This window comes from Rutidosis leptorrhynchoides, chromosome 2 (assembly GCF_046630445.1).
Source record: "Rutidosis leptorrhynchoides isolate AG116_Rl617_1_P2 chromosome 2, CSIRO_AGI_Rlap_v1, whole genome shotgun sequence".
NCBI lineage: Eukaryota > Viridiplantae > Streptophyta > Magnoliopsida > Asterales > Asteraceae > Rutidosis > Rutidosis leptorrhynchoides.
Genome location: NC_092334.1, coordinates 362,449,986 through 362,470,370, shown reverse-complemented (window position 1 = coordinate 362,470,370; position 20,385 = coordinate 362,449,986).

Sequence of the window (20,385 nt, the reverse complement as noted above, 5' to 3'; positions counted from 1 at the left end):
TATTTAATTTACTGAAGTATCTCGAGCTAGAAAAATATGATGATGTAATGATGAGGATGCTGTGATGATGATGACGAGTATCATAAATTGGATAGATGATGACTAGGGTTGCGGATTTAGTGAGGATTGCTAAAAGTAATATTGATGATGATGGGTTGTTACAGTTTAGACGATAATAGTGACTATGTTAATGGTTAGAGAATGATGATGATCTGTGAGTTTATGATAGCGATGATGGTAGCTTGATGGGGAGATAAACGGTTTCGCTAATAATAATTATTTAATTGTAGGAATAAAAGCAAAAGTGAACTTACAGCTAAGTGGTTTCGTGTGTGATTATTAAGCGAAAGGTTGTGAGTTCGAACCTAGAGGACTGCCGTTTATTATTTTTATCATTAAGTAGTTGCACAAGTTGAGCCATATGTGTTGGACCGAATCTGGTTTAGGTTGAGCCATAAACCTTTGTGCACAATTGGGCTGATAATAAATGAAATGGAATTTGGGCCGAGAACCTTTAAATAAATTTCGGCTATTAAGTAAAATAGAAAAGTAACTGGGAGCTTGATGGTTAGGGGTGTGGTCGGAGAATGAGAGGTCTCAAGTTCAAGCCCGAGCTATGGAGTTTTTATTTTAAAGCTTGATTTAAAAGTTAGTTTTATTAACATTTTTATTATTAGTATTATTATCATTATTATTATTATATTATTATTATTATTATTATTATTATTATTATTATAATTACTAACATAAGTATTAGTTATCATTTACTATTATTAACATTATAATTATGTTTATTATTATTATTGTTATTACAAATATTGTTATTATTAATAAGTAGTATTATTATTAATATTATCATTAGTAATAAGATTATTATTATTATTATTATTATTATTATTATTATTATTATTATTATTATTATTATTATTATTATTATTATTATTATTATTATTATTATTACAAATAAATATTTTCTATATAAGAGTATATTTATTACAACTACTATAATATTACATATAGTTATATATATTAAAATTATTTATATAAAGATTTACATATAACAAATTATTTATTTTTAATATAATATTAATCATATACACATATATATATAAAACCTTATAATATTAATTATTTTAAATATATATACCAATTAAATATATAAGATATATAATATAAGATATAATATATAAATTGTTCGATTACCATTATATGTGTTAATATACATATAAATGATATAGGTTCGTGAATCCGAGGCCAACCCTGCATTGTTCAATATAGTCATATGTATTTTTACTACAAAATACATTAGGTGAGTTTCATTTGCTCCCTTTTACTCTTTATATTTTTGGGACTGAGAATACATGCGCTGCTTTTTACAACTGCTTTATTAAATGATTTTGAAATATATTTTTGAACTGCGAATACATGCAAATGCTTTATTAACTGTTTTACAATATATGCGTGAGTTTCATTTACCTTGTTACCCTTTATATTTTTGGGCTGAGAATACATGCACAATTTTTATAAATGTTTTTACGAAATAGACACAAGTAATCAAAACTACATTATATGGTTGAATGATCGAAATCGAATATGCCCCTTTTTATTAAGTCTGGTAATCTAAGAATTAGGGAACAGACACCCTAATTGATGCGAACTCTAAAGATAGATCTATCGGGCCCAACAAGCCCCATCCAAAGTACCGGATGCTTTAGTACTTCGAAATTTATATCATGTCCGAAGGAGGATCCCGGAATGATGGGGATATTCTTATATGCATATTGTGAATGTCAGTTACCAGGTGTTCAATCCATATGAATGATACTTTTGTCTCTATGCACGGGACGTATGTTTATGAGAAATGAAAATATGAAATCTTGTGGTCTATTAAAAATTATGAAATGATTATTTATGTTAAACTAATGAACTCACCAACCTTTTGGTTGACACTTTAAAGCATGTTTATTCTCAGGTATGAAAGAAACTTTCCGCTGTGCATTTGCTCATTTTAAAGATATTACTTGGAGTCATTCATGGCATATTTCAAAACACGTTGCATTCGAGTCGTTGAGATCATCAAGATTATTATTAAATCAGTTATAGTTAGATATATTATAAAATGGTATGCATGCCGTCAACTTTCGTTGTAATGTAAGATTGTCTTTTCAAAAACGAATGCAATGTTTGTAAAATGTATCATATAGAGGTCAAGTACCTCGCGATGTAACCAACTATTGTGAATCGTTTGTAATCGATGTGGACTTTGTCCGGATGGATTAGGATGGGTCCTTTCAGTTGGTATCTGTAGTGACCCGAACTTTTCCATGTTTATATATATTAATTGAGATTTATATTTACATGATTAAATGTTTCCAACATGTTAAGCAATCAAACTTGTTAAGACTTGATTAATTGAAATATGTTTCATATAGACAATTGACCACCCAAGTTGGCCGGCGATTCACGAACGTTAAAACTTGTAAAAACGACATGACGATATATATATAGATATACATATGGTTAACATGAGATTATGATAAGTAAGTATCTCCATAAGTATATTAACAATGAGTTATATACATATAAACAAGACTACTAACTTAAGGATTTCGAAACGAGACATATATGTAACGATTATCGTTGTAACGACAGTTAAATGTATATATATCATATTAAGATATATTAATATATCATAATATCATGATAATATAATAATTTAACATCTCATTAGATATAATAAACAATGGGTTAACAACATTAATTGAGATCGTTAACTTAAAGGTTTCAAAACAACACTTACATGTAACGACTAACGATGACTTAACGACTCAGTTAAAATGTATATACATGTAGTGTATTTAGATGTATTAAAATAATTTTGGAAGACTTCAAAACATATATCAAAACACTCATACTTAACGAAAATGGTTACAGTTACTTTCCCATTCTTTTCTTTCATCAAGAATTCTAGTCGTATTTTTACCCGTATTATACACAGCTTCAAAACGTACTTACTATAGGTATATACCAATAGGAACTAGCATGGGATTCCACTCTTGATTATGTCATGTATGACTAATCAATTTTAACTTCTACCATGAGCTAGTCAACTAACTAGAACTCCTTTTAACCCCACTCACCACTCACCAATTACCACTCATCATTCACTCCATTTCACTTCCAATTCTCTTTCTAATTCTCTCTCAACACACCCACACTATTATGAACGTATTTTTCCAGTAGTTAATCATCATCTTCATCAAAAATCACTTCAAGAATCAAGCTATAATCATCACAGGAAGAACACTTCAAGAACACTTCAAAAATCCCTTCAAGTTTACTAATTTACTTCCAAGCTTTCTAACCCATTCGAGTAAAATCTATGAATATAATGATTCATAATAACCTTACTACTCAAATAAAGGAGGCGCAACAAGGAGTTTTAAAAGAGGGAAATTTAAAGGATGAAATACCCAAAGGATCGGAGAAGCATCTTAACATTCGGGAAGACGGAACCTGGTATAGGGCTGAAAGGATTTGGGTACCAAAATTTGGAGATATGAGAGAAATGGTACTTAGAGAAGCTCATAAAACCAGATACTCAATACATCCTGGAACGGGGAAGATGTACAAGGATCTCAAGAAACATTTTTGGTGGCCGGGTATGAAAGCCGATGTTGCTAAATACGTAGGAGAATGTTTGACGTGTTCTAAGGTCAAAGCTGAGCATCAGAAACCATCAGGTCTACTTCAACAACCCGAAATCCCGGAATGGAAATGGGAAAACATTACCATGGATTTCATCACTAAATTGCCAAGGACTGCAAGTGGTTTTGATACTATTTGGGTAATAGTTGATCGTCTCACCAAATCAGCACACTTCCTGCCAATAAGAGAAGATGACAAGATGGAGAAGTTAGCACGACTGTATTTGAAGGAAGTCGTCTCCAGACATGGAATACGAATCTCTATTATCTCTGATAGGGATGGCAGATTTATTTCAAGATTCTGGCAGACATTACAGCAAGCATTAGGAACTCGTCTAGACATGAGTACTGCCTATCATCCACAAACTGATGGGCAGAGTGAAAGGACGATACAAACGCTTGAAGACATGCTACGAGCATGTGTTATTGATTTCGGAAACAGTTGGGATCGACATCTACCGTTAGCAGAATTTTCCTACAACAACAGCTACCATTCAAGCATTGAGATGGCGCCGTTTGAAGCACTTTATGGTAGAAAGTGCAGGTCTCCGATTTGTTGGAGTGAAGTGGGGGATAGACAGATTACGGGTCCGGAGATTATACAAGAAACTACCGAGAAGATCATCCAAATTCAACAACGGTTGAAATCCGCCCAAAGTCGATAAAAGAGCTACGCTGACATTAAAAGAAAAGATATAGAATTTGAAATTGGAGAGATGGTCATGCTTAAAGTTGCTCCTTGGAAAGGCGTTGTTCGATTTGGTAAACAAGGGAAATTAAATCCAAGGTATATTGGACCATTCAAGATTATTGATCGTGTCGGACCAGTAGCTTACCGACTTGAGTTACCTCAACAACTCGCGGCTGTACATAACACTTTCCACGTCTCGAATTTGAAGAAATGTTTTGCTAAAGAAGATCTCACTATTCCGTTAGATGAAATCCAAATCAACGAAAAACTTCAATTCATCGAAGAACCCGTCGAAATAATGGATCGTGAGGTTAAAAGACTTAAGCAAAACAAGATACCAATTGTTAAGGTTCGATGGAATGCTCGTAGAGGACCCGAGTTCACCTGGGAGCGTGAAGATCAGATGAAGAAGAAATACCCGCATCTATTTCCAGAAGATTCGTCAACACCTTCAACAGCTTAAAATTTCGGGATGAAATTTATTTAACGGGTAGGTACTGTAGCGACCCGAACTTTTCCATGTTTATATATATTAATTGAGATTTATATTTACATGATTAAATGTTTCCAACATGTTAAGCAATCAAACTTGTTAAGACTTGATTAATTGAAATATGTTTCATATAGACAATTGACCACCCAAGTTGGCCGGCGATTCACGAACGTTAAAACTTGTAAAAACGACATGACGATATATATATAGATATACATATGGTTAACATGAGATTATGATAAGTAAGTATCTCCATAAGTATATTAACAATGAGTTATATACATATAAACAAGACTACTAACTTAAGGATTTCGAAACGAGACATATATGTAACGATTATCGTTGTAACGACAGTTAAATGTATATATATCATATTAAGATATATTAATATATCATAATATCATGATAATATAATAATTTAACATCTCATTAGATATAATAAACAATGGGTTAACAACATTAATTGAGATCGTTAACTTAAAGGTTTCAAAACAACACTTACATGTAACGACTAACGATGACTTAACGACTCAGTTAAAATGTATATACATGTAGTGTATTTAGATGTATTAAAATAATTTTGGAAGACTTCAAAACATATATCAAAACACTCATACTTAACGAAAATGGTTACAGTTACTTTCCCATTCTTTTCTTTCATCAAGAATTCTAGTCGTATTTTTACCCGTATTATACACAGCTTCAAAACGTACTTACTATGGGTATATACCAATAGGAACTAGCATGGGATTCCACTCTTGATTATGTCATGTATGACTAATCAATTTTAACTTCTACCATGAGCTAGTCAACTAACTAGAACTCCTTTTAACCCCACTCACCACTCACCAATTACCACTCATCATTCACTCCATTTCACTTCCAATTCTCTTTCTAATTCTCTCTCAACACACCCACACTATTATGAACGTATTTTTCCAGTAGTTAATCATCATCTTCATCAAAAATCACTTCAAGAATCAAGCTATAATCATCATAGGAAGAACACTTCAAGAACACTTCAAAAATCCCTTCAAGTTTACTAATTTACTTCCAAGCTTTCTAATCCATTCCAAGTAATCATCTAAGATCAAGAAACCTTTGTTATATACAGTAGGTTATCTTTCTTATTCAAGGTAATATTCATATTCAAACTTTGATTCAATTTCTATAACTATAAACTATCTTAATACGAGTAAAAATCTTACTTGAACTTGTTTTTGTGTCATGATCCTACTTCAAGAACTTTCAAGCCATCCAAGATCCTTTGAAGCTAGATCATTTATTGTCACTTCCAGTAGGTTTACCTACTAAACTTGAGGTAGTAATGATGTTCATAACATCATTCGATTCATATATATAAAACTATCTTATTCGAAGGTTTAAACTCGTAATCACTAGAACATAGTTTAGTTAATTCTAAACTTGTTCGCAAACAAAAGTTAATCCTTCTAACTTGACTTTTAAAATCAACTAAACACATGTTCTATATCTATATGATATGCTAACTTAATGATTTAAAACCTGGAAACACGAAAAACACCGTAAAACCGGATTTACGCCGTCGTAGTAACACCGCGGGCTGTTTTGGGTTAGTTAATTAAAAACTATGATAAACTTTGATTTAAAAGTTGTTATTCTGAGAAAATGATTTTTATTATGAATATGAAACTATATCCAAAAATTATGGTTAAACTCAAAGTGGAAGTATGTTTTCTAAAATGGTCATCTAGACGTCGTTCTTTCGACTGAAATGACTACCTTTACAAAAACGACTTGTAACTTATTTTTCCGACTATAAACCAATACTTTTTCTGTTTAGATTCATAAAATAGAGTTCAATATGAAACCATAGCAATTTGATTCACTCAAAACGGATTTAAAATGAAGAAGTTATGGGTAAAACAAGATTGGATAATTTTTCTCATTTTAGCTACGTGAAAATTGGTAACAAATCTATTCCAACCATAACTTAATCAACTTGTATTGTATATTATGTAATCTTGAGATACCATAGACACGTATACAATGTTTCGACCTATCATGTCGACACATCTATATATATTTCGAAACAACCATAGACACTCTATATGTGAATGTTGGAGTTAGCTATACAGGGTTGAGGTTGATTCCAAAATATATATAGTTTGAGTTGTGATCAATACTGAGATATCTATACACTGGGTCGTGGATTGATTCAAGATAATATTTATCGATTTATTTCTGTACATCTAACTGTAGACAACTAGTTGTAGGTTACTAACGAGGACAGCTGACTTAATAAACTTAAAACATCAAAATATATTAAAAGTGTTGTAAATATATTTTGAACATACTTTGATATATATGTATATATTGTTATAGGTTCGTGAATCAACCAGTGGCCAAGTCTTACTTCCCGACGAAGTAAAAATCTGTGAAAGTGAGTTATAGTCCCACTTTTAAAATCTAATATTTTTGGGATGAGAATACATGCAGGTTTTATAAATGATTTACAAAATAGACACAAGTACGTGAAACTACATTCTATGGTTGAATTATCGAAATCGAATATGCCCCTTTTTATTAAGTCTGGTAATCTAAGAATTAGGGAACAGACACCCTAATTGACGCGAATCCTAAAGATAGATCTATTGGGCCTAACAAACCCCATCCAAAGTACCGGATGCTTTAGTACTTCGAAATTTATATCATATCCGAAGGGTGTCCCGGAATGATGGGGATATTCTTATATATGCATCTTGTTAATGTCGGTTACCAGGTGTTCACCATATGAATGATTTTTATCTCTATGTATGGGATGTGTATTGAAATATAAAATCTTGTGGTCTATTATTATGATTTGATATCTATAGGTTAAACCTATAACTCACCAACATTTTTGTTGACGTTTTAAGCATGTTTATTCTCAGGTGATTATTAAGAGCTTCCGCTGTCGCATACTTAAATAAGGACGAGATTTGGAGTCCATGCTTGTATGATATTGTATAAAAACTGCATTCAAGAAACTTATTTTGTTGTAACATATTTGTATTGTAAACCATTATGTAATGGTCGTGTGTAAACATGATATTTTAGATTATCATTATTTGATAATCTACGTAAAGCTTTTTAAACCTTTATTGATGAAATAAAGGTTATGGTTTGTTTTAAGATGAATGCAGTCTTTGAAAAACGTCTCATATAGAGGTCAAAAACCTCGCAACGAAATCAATTAATATGGAACGTTTTTAATCAATAAGAACGGGACATTTCAGTTGGTATCAGAGCGTTGGTCTTAGAGAACCAGAATTTTGCATTAGTGTGTCTTATCGAGTTTGTTAGGATGCATTAGTGAGTCTGGACTTCGACCGTGTTTACTTGAAAAATGATTGCTTAACAAATTTTGTTGGAAACTATATATTTTTAACATGTGAATATTATGTGATATATTAATCTCTTAACGCGTTTGATATTATGTGATAGATGTCTACCTCTAGAACAAGTCCCATTGACTCACCTAATAATAATGAAGAGTCAAATGTAAATTGGAATGATTCGTGGACTGATTCACAAGTTCCCGAAGAGGAACCGGAAGAAGAGTCGGAACCGGAAGAAGAATCAGAACCGGAAGAGGAGGAACCGGATGAAGAAATAGAACCGGTGGGGGAAATAATAAAACGGTTAAGTAAAAGAAAATCCTCAACCAACCGACCAAGGTTAATTATGGTCAATGGTGTTTCCGCCAAGGAAGCAAAATATTGGGAGGATTACCAATTCTCCGATGAATCGGATTCCGACGAGAATTCCGATGATGTTATAGAAATTACCCCAACTGAATTTAAAAAGGCAAAAGAAAATAATAAGGGAAAGGGCATAAAAATAGAGAAATCTAATTCCAACCCCGATGAACTTTATATGTATCGTCAACCCCCGAAGTCCTTAAGTTGTAACAATAACCCGGGAACCTCTAAACCACCAGGTTTTTCTAAACCAATGTGGAAAATTACGGCTCGTATTAGGGGAACATCATATATCCCTAGAAACTTGGCAAAACGAACAAAAACCGAAGAAGAAGAAACAAGCGAGTCGGAATAAGATAGTTGTATTCGTGTGGTGTAATATATGTATTATAGTGTGCTTATGCTTTATGATATATGTAAAAATTGCTTGTATTAATAAGTATTTTTTTTTTATGAATCTAACTCTTGTCTATTTTACAGTATAAAAACACAAAATGGATAGACAACCCAATATTTTAAGAGACCTACCCGGAGACATGATTGATGAAATCTTGTCTAGAGTCGGTCAGAATTCTTCGGCACAACTATTTAAGGCGAGATCAGCTTGTAAGACATTCGAAGAACGTTCTAAGAATGCCTTGGTTTATAAAAGGCTTTCGTTCGAAAGATGGGGGATATCACATTGGGAAATCCATAAGTTACGATGTGTTTACTTTGACGCATATATTGCGGGGAACCCAAATGCTATTTTACGCAATGGGTTAAGAAATTATTTTGACTCAATATATCCGAATATTGGACTTCGTGATTTAGAAAAAGCGACTAACATGCAACATAAAGAAGCATGTTATGCTTACGAATTAGTAATGTTCGCTTCTCACCAAAGTGAGAACAAGAACATCGGCCTACAACTATTAAACAAAACGTTCCCACAAGTGACGGAGTCGGTAATTGGGGTAAGAAATGAGGTTTTTAGATTGTTATGGGACTGTTGGACATTACGTAACCCTCGTCCCTTTGACGACGTTACAACATGCTATCTTATCAACGGCCATAACGGTTATGTTCCACAAGACCAAGGATGGGAAGTAGTCCTAGTAAAACCAGAATGCATGACTTGTTTCTGGACGTATGAATTACGTGTCTTTATTGCCTTTGCTGAACGACTTGTGTACTAGTTAGAATTATCTTCACAACTATCTTGTATCAAAGTTATTGTGTGCTATATTTCATGCTTTATGTAAAATAAGCGGTATTGTAAGTTTGTAAAATATTGTATAAAAGTTTGAACGCGAAATATTATTATAATCAGTTTTTCATATAGAATTGTAGTAGTTGAATTGTATATTAGCTACTAAGTATGAACTTAACGGGTAGGTACTACCCGAATTTAAACTTATAAAACGCTAATATGAAGAAAAAGCTTTTATAAATGAGTTCATATTATGCTACGAAATACTATCAACTACTCTTAATATTCTGTATGATTAACTTGTTCCATTTGACTATTTTGAAGGAAATGGCACCGACTACTCGACACACCGTGAATATGAATGAAGAGGAATTCAGTACTTTTCTAGCTTCAAACATAGCCGCAGTACAGGCTGCGCTACATACCAACAATAACCTTGGATCTAGCAGTACAGGAAATCGTGTAGGATGCACCTACAAAGAATTCACTGCCTGCAAACCTTTGGAATTTGATGGAACTGAAGGACCGATCGGATTGAAACGGTGGACCGAGAAGGTCGAATCGGTGTTTGCCATAAGTAAGTGTACTGAAGAGGACAAAGTGAAGTACGCTACGCATACCTTCACAAGTTCTGCGTTAACATGGTGGAATACCTATCTAGAGCAAGTGGGACAAGACGATGCTTACGCACTACCGTGGTCAGCATTCAAGCACTTGATGAACGAGAAGTACCGTCCCAGAACCGAGGTCAATAAGCTCAAGACAGAACTTAGAGGGTTACGAACCCAAGGATTTGATATTACCACGTATGAAAGACGATTCACAGAATTGTGCCTATTGTGTCCGGGAGCATTCGAAGATGAGGAAGAGAAGATTGACGCGTTTGTGAAAGGATTACCGGAAAGAATCCAAGAAGATATAAGTTCACACGAGCCCGCCTCCATACAACAGGCATGTAGAATGGCTCACAAACTAGTGAACCAGATTGAAGAAAGAATTAAAGAACAGACTGCTGAAGAGGCCAATGTGAAGCAAGTCAAAAGAAAGTGGGAGGAAAACGGTGATAAGAATCACCAATACAACAACAACAGCAATTACAACAATAATCGCAACAATTATCCCAACAATCGCAACATCAATCGCAACTACAACAAACGGCCCAACAACAACAACAACAACAACAACAGCAACTACAACAATCATCCCAACAACAATAATAACCGCAACAACAACAACAATCAGAAGCAGCTATGCCAAAGGTGTGAAAAGTAATGGTCATAGCACGGCGAAGTGTGAGGTCTACGGACCAGGGGTTAATAGAACGAAAGGAACAAATGGTGTCAGAACGAGTAATGGCGGAGCAAGTAGTGTCGGAGCAAGTTATGCCAATGTAGTTTGTTATAAATGTGGAAAACCGGGCCACATTATTAGAAATTTCCCGAAACAGGAGAACACGAATGGACAAGGCCGCGGAAGAGTTTTCAATATTAATGCGGCAGAGGCACAGGAAGACCCGGAGCTTGTTACGGGTACGTTTCTTATTGACAATAAACCTGCTTATGTTTTATTTGATTCGGGTGCGGATAGAAGCTATATGAGTAGAGATTTTTGTGCTAAATTAAGTTGTCCATTGACGCCTTTGGATAGTAAATTTTTACTCGAATTAGCAAATGGTAAATTAATTTCAGCAGATAATATATGTCGGAATCGAGAAATTAAACCGGTCAGCGAAACATTTAAGATTGATTTGATACCAGTAGAGTTAGGGAGTTTTGATGTGATAATCGGTATGGACTGATTGAAAGAAGTGAAAGCAGAGATCGTTTGTTACAAAAATGCAATTCGCATTATACGAGAAAAAGGAAAACCCTTAATGGTGTACGGAGAAAAGGGCAACACGAAGCTACATCTTATTAGTAATTTGAAGGCACAAAAACTAATAAGAAAAGGTTGCTATGCTGTTCTAGCACACGTCGAGAAAGTACAAACTGAAGAAAAGATCATCAATGATGTTCCCATTGCAAAAGAATTTCCCGATGTATTTCCGAAAGAATTACCGGGATTACCCCCACATCGATCCGTTGAATTTCAAATAGATCTTGTACCAGGAGCTGCACCAATAGCTCGTGCTCCTTACAGACTCGCACCCAGCGAGATGAAAGAACTGCAAAGCCAATTACAAGAACTTTTAGAGCATGGTTTCATTCGACCAAGCACATCACCGTGGGGAGCTCCTGTTTTGTTTGTCAAGAAGAAAGATGGTACATTCAGGTTGTGTATCGACTACCGAGAGTTGAACAAACTTACCATCAAGAACCGCTACCCACTACCGAGAATCGACGACTTATTTGATCAACTACAAGGCTCGTCTGTTTATTCAAAGATTGACTTACGTTTCGGGTATCATCAAATGCGGGTGAAAGAAGATGATATTCCAAAGACTGCTTTCAGAACACGTTACGGTCATTACGAGTTTATGGTCATGCCGTTTGGTTTAACTAATGCACCAGCTGTGTTCATGGACCTTATGAACCGAGTGTGTGGACCATACCTTGACAAGTTTGTCATTGTTTTCATTGATGACATACTTATTTACTCAAAGAATGACCAAGAACACGGTAAACATTTGAGAAAGGTGTTAGAAGTATTGAGGAAGGAAGAATTGTACGCTAAGTTTTCAAAGTGTGCATTTTGGTTGGAAGAAGTTCAATTCCTCGGTCACATAGTGAACAAAGAAGGTATTAAGGTGGATCCGGCAAAGATAGAAACTGTTGAAAAGTGGGAGACCCCGAAAACTCTGAAACACATACGCCAGTTTTTAGGACTAGCTGGTTACTACAGAAGGTTCATCCAAGACTTTTCCAGAATAGCAAAACCCTTGACTGCATTAACGCATAAAGGGAAGAAATTTGAATGGAATGATGAACAAGAGAAAGCGTTTCAGTTATTGAAGAAAAAGCTAACTACGGCACCTATATTGTCATTGCCTGAAGGGAATGATGATTTTGTGATTTATTGTGACGCATCAAAGCAAGGTCTCGGTTGTGTATTAATGCAACGAACGAAGGTGATTGCTTATGCGTCAAGACAATTGAAGATTCATGAACAAAATTATACGACGCATGATTTGGAATTAGGCGCGGTTGTTTTTGCATTAAAGACTTGGAGGCACTACTTATATGGGGTCAAAAGTATTATATATACCGACCACAAAAGTCTTCAACACATATTTAATCAGAAACAACTAAATATGAGGCAGCGTAGGTGGTTTGAATTATTGAATGATTACGACTTTGAGATTCGTTACCACCCGGGGAAGGCAAATGTGGTAGCCGATGCCTTGAGCAGGAAGGACAGAGAACCCATTCGAGTAAAATCTATGAATATAATGATTCATAATAACCTTACTACTCAAATAAAGGAGGCGCAACAAGGAGTTTTAAAAGAGGGAAATTTAAAGGATGAAATACCCAAAGGATCGGAGAAGCATCTTAACATTCGGGAAGACGGAACCTGGTATAGGGCTGAAAGGATTTGGGTACCAAAATTTGGAGATATGAGAGAAATGGTACTTAGAGAAGCTCATAAAACCAGATACTCAATACATCCTGGAACGGGGAAGATGTACAAGGATCTCAAGAAACATTTTTGGTGGCCGGGTATGAAAGCCGATGTTGCTAAATACGTAGGAGAATGTTTGACGTGTTCTAAGGTCAAAGCTGAGCATCAGAAACCATCAGGTCTACTTCAACAACCCGAAATCCCGGAATGGAAATGGGAAAACATTACCATGGATTTCATCACTAAATTGCCAAGGACTGCAAGTGGTTTTGATACTATTTGGGTAATAGTTGATCGTCTCACCAAATCAGCACACTTCCTGCCAATAAGAGAAGATGACAAGATGGAGAAGTTAGCACGACTGTATTTGAAGGAAGTCGTCACCAGACATGGAATACGAATCTCTATTATCTCTGATAGGGATGGCAGATTTATTTCAAGATTCTGGCAGACATTACAGCAAGCATTAGGAACTCGTCTAGACATGAGTACTGCCTATCATCCACAAACTGATGGGCAGAGTGAAAGGACGATACAAACGCTTGAAGACATGCTACGAGCATGTGTTATTGATTTCGGAAACAGTTGGGATCGACATCTACCGTTAGCAGAATTTTCCTACAACAACAGCTACCATTCAAGCATTGAGATGGCGCCGTTTGAAGCACTTTATGGTAGAAAGTGCAGGTCTCCAATTTGTTGGAGTGAAGTGGGGGATAGACAGATTACGGGTCCGGAGATTATACAAGAAACTACCGAGAAGATCATCCAAATTCAACAACGGTTGAAAACCGCCCAAAGTCGACAAAAGAGCTACGCTGACATTAAAAGAAAAGATATAGAATTTGAAATTGGAGAGATGGTCATGCTTAAAGTTGCACCTTGGAAAGGCGTTGTTCGATTTGGTAAACAAGGGAAATTAAATCCAAGGTATATGCGTGAGTTTCATTTACCTTGTTACCCTTTATATTTTTGGGCTGAGAATACATGCACAATTTTTATAAATGTTTTTACGAAATAGACACAAGTAATCAAAACTACATTATATGGTTGAATGATCGAAATCGAATATGCCCCTTTTTATTAAGTCTGGTAATCTAAGAATTAGGGAACAGACACCCTAATTGACGCGAACTCTAAAGATAGATCTATCGGGCCCAACAAGCCCCATCCAAAGTACCGGATGCTTTAGTACTTCGAAATTTATATCATGTCCGAAGGAGGATCCCGGAATGATGGGGATATTCTTATATGCATATTGTGAATGTCAGTTACCAGGTGTTCAATCCATATGAATGATACTTTTGTCTCTATGCACGGGACATATGTTTATGAGAAATGAAAATATGAAATCTTTTGGTCTATTAAAAATTATGAAATGATTATTTATGTTAAACTAATGAACTCACCAACCTTTTGGTTGACACTTTAAAGCATGTTTATTCTCAGGTATGAAAGAAACTTTCCACTGTGCATTTGCTCATTTTAAAGATATTACTTGGAGTCATTCATGACATATTTCAAAACACGTTGCATTCGAGTCGTTGAGATCATCAAGATTATTATTAAATCAGTTATAGTTAGATATATTATAAAATGGTATGCATGCCGTCAACTTTCGTTGTAATGTAAGATTGTCTTTTCAAAAACGAATGCAATGTTTGTAAAATGTATCATATAGAGGTCAAGTACCTCGCGATGTAACCAACTATTGTGAATCGTTTGTAATCGATGTGGACTTTGTCCGGATGGATTAGGATGGGTCCTTTCAGTTGGTATCTGTAGTGACCCGAACTTTTCCATGTTTATATATATTAATTGAGATTTATATTTACATGATTAAATGTTTCCAACATGTTAAGCAATCAAACTTGTTAAGACTTGATTAATTGAAATATGTTTCATATAGACAATTGACCACCCAAGTTGGCCGGCGATTCACGAACGTTAAAACTTGTAAAAACGACATGACGATATATATATAGATATACATATGGTTAACATGAGATTATGATAAGTAAGTATCTCCATAAGTATATTAACAATGAGTTATATACATATAAACAAGACTACTAACTTAAGGATTTCGAAACGAGACATATATGTAACGATTATCGTTGTAACGACAGTTAAATGTATATATATCATATTAAGATATATTAATATATCATAATATCATGATAATATAATAATTTAACATCTCATTAGATATAATAAACAATGGGTTAACAACATTAATTGAGATCGTTAACTTAAAGGTTTCAAAACAACACTTACATGTAACGACTAACGATGACTTAACGACTCAGTTAAAATGTATATACATGTAGTGTATTTAGATGTATTAAAATAATTTTGGAAGACTTCAAAACATATATCAAAACACTCATACTTAACGAAAATGGTTACAGTTACTTTCCCATTCTTTTCTTTCATCAAGAATTCTAGTCGTATTTTTACCCGTATTATACACAGCTTCAAAACGTACTTACTATGGGTATATACCAATAGGAACTAGCATGGGATTCCACTCTTGATTATGTCATGTATGACTAATCAATTTTAACTTCTACCATGAGCTAGTCAACTAACTAGAACTCCTTTTAACCCCACTCACCACTCACCAATTACCACTCATCATTCACTCCATTTCACTTCCAATTCTCTTTCTAATTCTCTCTCAACACACCCACACTATTATGAACGTATTTTTCCAGTAGTTAATCATCATCTTCATCAAAAATCACTTCAAGAATCAAGCTATAATCATCATAGGAAGAACACTTCAAGAACACTTCAAAAATCCCTTCAAGTTTACTAATTTACTTCCAAGCTTTCTAATCCATTCCAAGTAATCATCTAAGATCAAGAAACCTTTGTTATATACAGTAGGTTATCTTTCTTATTCAAGGTAATATTCATATTCAAACTTTGATTCAATTTCTATAACTATAAACTATCTTAATTCGAGTAAAAATCTTACTTGAACTTGTTTTTGTGTCATGATCCTACTTCAAGAACTTTCAAGCCATCCAAGATCCTTTGAAGCTAGATCATTTATTGTCACTTCCAGTAGGTTTACCTACTAAACTTGAGGTAGTAATGATGTTCATAACATCATTCGATTCATATATATAAAACTATCTTATTCGAAGGTTTAAACTCGTAATCACTAGAACATAGTTTAGTTAATTCTAAACTTGTTCGCAAACAAAAGTTAATCCTTCTAACTTGACTTTTAAAATCAACTAAACACATGTTCTATATCTATATGATATGCTAACTTAATGATTTAAAACCTGGAAACACGAAAAACACCGTAAAACCGGATTTACGCCGTCGTAGTAACACCGCGGGCTGTTTTGGGTTAGTTAATTAAAAACTATGATAAACTTTGATTTAAAAGTTGTTATTCTGAGAAAATGATTTTTATTATGAATATGAAACTATATCCAAAAATTATGGTTAAACTCAAAGTGGAAGTATGTTTTCTAAAATGGTCATCTAGACGTCGTTCTTTCGACTGAAATGACTACCTTTACAAAAACGACTTGTAACTTATTTTTCCGACTATAAACCAATACTTTTTCTGTTTAGATTCATAAAATAGAGTTCAATATGAAACCATAGCAATTTGATTCACTCAAAACGGATTTAAAATGAAGAAGTTATGGGTAAAACAAGATTGGATAATTTTTCTCATTTTAGCTACGTGAAAATTGGTAACAAATCTATTCCAACCATAACTTAATCAACTTGTATTGTATATTATGTAATCTTGAGATACCATAGACACGTATACAATGTTTCGACCTATCATGTCGACACATCTATATATATTTCGGAACAACCATAGACACTCTATATGTGAATGTTGGAGTTAGCTATACAGGGTTGAGGTTGATTCCAAAATATATATAGTTTGAGTTGTGATCAATACTGAGATATCTATACACTGGGTCGTGGATTGATTCAAGATAATATTTATCGATTTATTTCTGTACATCTAACTGTGGACAACTAGTTGTAGGTTACTAACGAGGACAGCTGACTTAATAAACTTAAAACATCAAAATATATTAAAAGTGTTGTAAATATATTTTGAACATACTTTGATATATATGTATATATTGTTATAGGTTCGTGAATCAACCAGAGGCCAAGTCTTACTTCCCGACGAAGTAAAAATCTGTGAAAGTGAGTTATAGTCCCACTTTTAAAATCTAATATTTTTGGGATGAGAATACATGCAGGTTTTATAAATGATTTACAAAATAGACACAAGTACGTGAAACTACATTCTATGGTTGAATTATCGAAATCGAATATGCCCCTTTTTATTAAGTCTGGTAATCTAAGAATTAGGGAACAGACACCCTAATTGACGCGAATCCTAAAGATAGATCTATTGGGCCTAACAAACCCCATCCAAAGTACCGGATGCTTTAGTACTTCGAAATTTATATCATATCCGAAGGGTGTCCCGGAATGATGGGGATATTCTTATATATGCATCTTGTTAATGTCGGTTACCAGGTGTTCACCATATGAATGATTTTTATCTCTATGTATGGGATGTGTATTGAAATATAAAATCTTGTGGTCTATTATTATGATTTGATATCTATAGGTTAAACCTATAACTCACCAACATTTTTGTTGACGTTTTAAGCATGTTTATTCTCAGGTGATTATTAAGAGCTTCCGCTGTCGCATACTTAAATAAGGACGAGATTTGGAGTCCATGCTTGTATGATATTGTATAAAAACTGCATTCAAGAAACTTATTTTGTTGTAACATATTTGTATTGTAAACCATTATGTAATGGTCGTGTGTAAACATGATATTTTAGATTATCATTATTTGATAATCTACGTAAAGCTTTTTAAACCTTTATTGATGAAATAAAGGTTATGGTTTGTTTTAAAATGAATGCAGTCTTTGAAAAACGTCTCATATAGAGGTCAAAAACCTCGCAACGAAATCAATTAATATGGAACGTTTTTAATCAATAAGAACGGGACATTTCAGTATCAGAGCGGTGGTCTTAGCGAACCATGTCTTGCATTAGTGTGTCTAACTGATAGTTGTTAGGATGCATTAGTGAGTCTGGACTTCGACCGTGTCTGCATGTCAAAAGTTTTGCTTATCATTTTGTGTCGGAAATCATCTGCTTATCATCCTTAGGAAATTACCTGCTTATCATTCTTAGTCTAGACACATCTTACTGCATTGATTGCATTAATAGTGTATAGACAAATTCATATATTAGCATATCTGCTAATTCATATCTTAGCGTATCTGTTACTATTACCTTTGCCTGACAGCTTCCGTAGATTCCTCCGTAACTTATGAGATTTTAGTATTATATATGCATATGTAAATTATGTATTGCAGGATACTAATCTACATCCTATGATCTATTTCATATCGAAAATCCTTCATCTGATCGTACGAGATGAATCCTTCAACTAGTTCGAGTCCCTCGGATTCCGACAGCTATTCCGATAGTTATCCTGACAGTTATTCCGAATGGATAGTCACCTAAGCTCCGGAAGCAACGTCACCATAATGAATCAACCGATCATCCATCCCCAATTCATCTGATGGATTCGTAGTCGACTTAATCAATGGAGACGCGCAGAAGGCAATCCCTTCCATCAACCGAATTCACCTCTTGACAATGAACCTGAAGCGTTTACCGGCGAACCTGTTCGAGACACCATTTTCAGTCTCATTTCCAGGGTAACTCGACAAGATCATATTCTATCCACAATTCTGAACCTTATTCATCCGCTCGTTCCGATCGACAATCATCCTGGAGTAATAAGTCAACGAACTTCGCGCTCGAATAATCAATTCGGAGAATATGGTGCAAAATGTACCAGCTTCAGCAACATCACCGGCACCAACAGTACAATCAATAACAACACCAGTACCATCAACAATCCATGCTTCAATATCATCATATGTACCTTGAGTATTATCTTCGTTCTACGTATCGTTCTACCTCATTTATCTTCGTTCGACATGGCGAATATGTAATCTCTAAAGTTTTAGAGATTATTTATTCTAGTTCCAACCGGAAAGCAAATGAGTTTAATATCATATTAACTCATTAAATCTATGAATACATCTGAAGAAAATATATATGTATATATGTTTTTATAAAGATTGTAATTAAAAATTCTCTTGTACAAACTACTAATGGTGAAAATATTTTAACGGGTAGGTAATACCCGAGGAATATTTAGATTTCATATTAATAAGTTACACTGTACATTCTTCGAATCTAATTCAACAGTCATTTACTATCCTACTTGCAACCACAGCTATACGTATCTGTTCACCAAAGAATAACTATTTTCATCCAAGTTTAATTTCATATTTGGATTTTTTTTACCTATCAGAATCCAACAAGTGGCATAATGAAGAAAACATTTGATAAAATAAAATTTGTTAGAAACAGACTAATTAACTATGAGAAATTTTGTTAAGAATCCACGCTAACTGTTTCCAGCTAACTGTTCCTAGCTAACTGATTACATTTTATTTATCACACTTTATTTATCGCAATTTAATTATCGCAATTTATTTATCGTCATTTAATTTATGTTATTTACTTTACGCATTTAATTTATCGTCATTTAATTTCTGTTATTTATTTTACGCACTTTAAATATCGGGACACGTATACAAGGTTTTGACATATTATATCGACGCATCTATATATATTATTTGGAATCACCATAGACACTCTATATGCAGTAATGATCGAGTTCTCTATACAGGGTTGAGGTTGATTCTACAATAATATATATACTTTGAGTTGTGATCGAGTCTGAGACATGTACACGGGTCACGATATGTATTATTTAATTTGAATATTATATATTAAACTATATATGAATTATTGAATTACTAACTGTGGACTATCGACTGAGGACCAATAATGGACAATTAAAATGAATTAAAATATTGATTATAACATATGAAACTAAACAATTCTTCAAGTTGC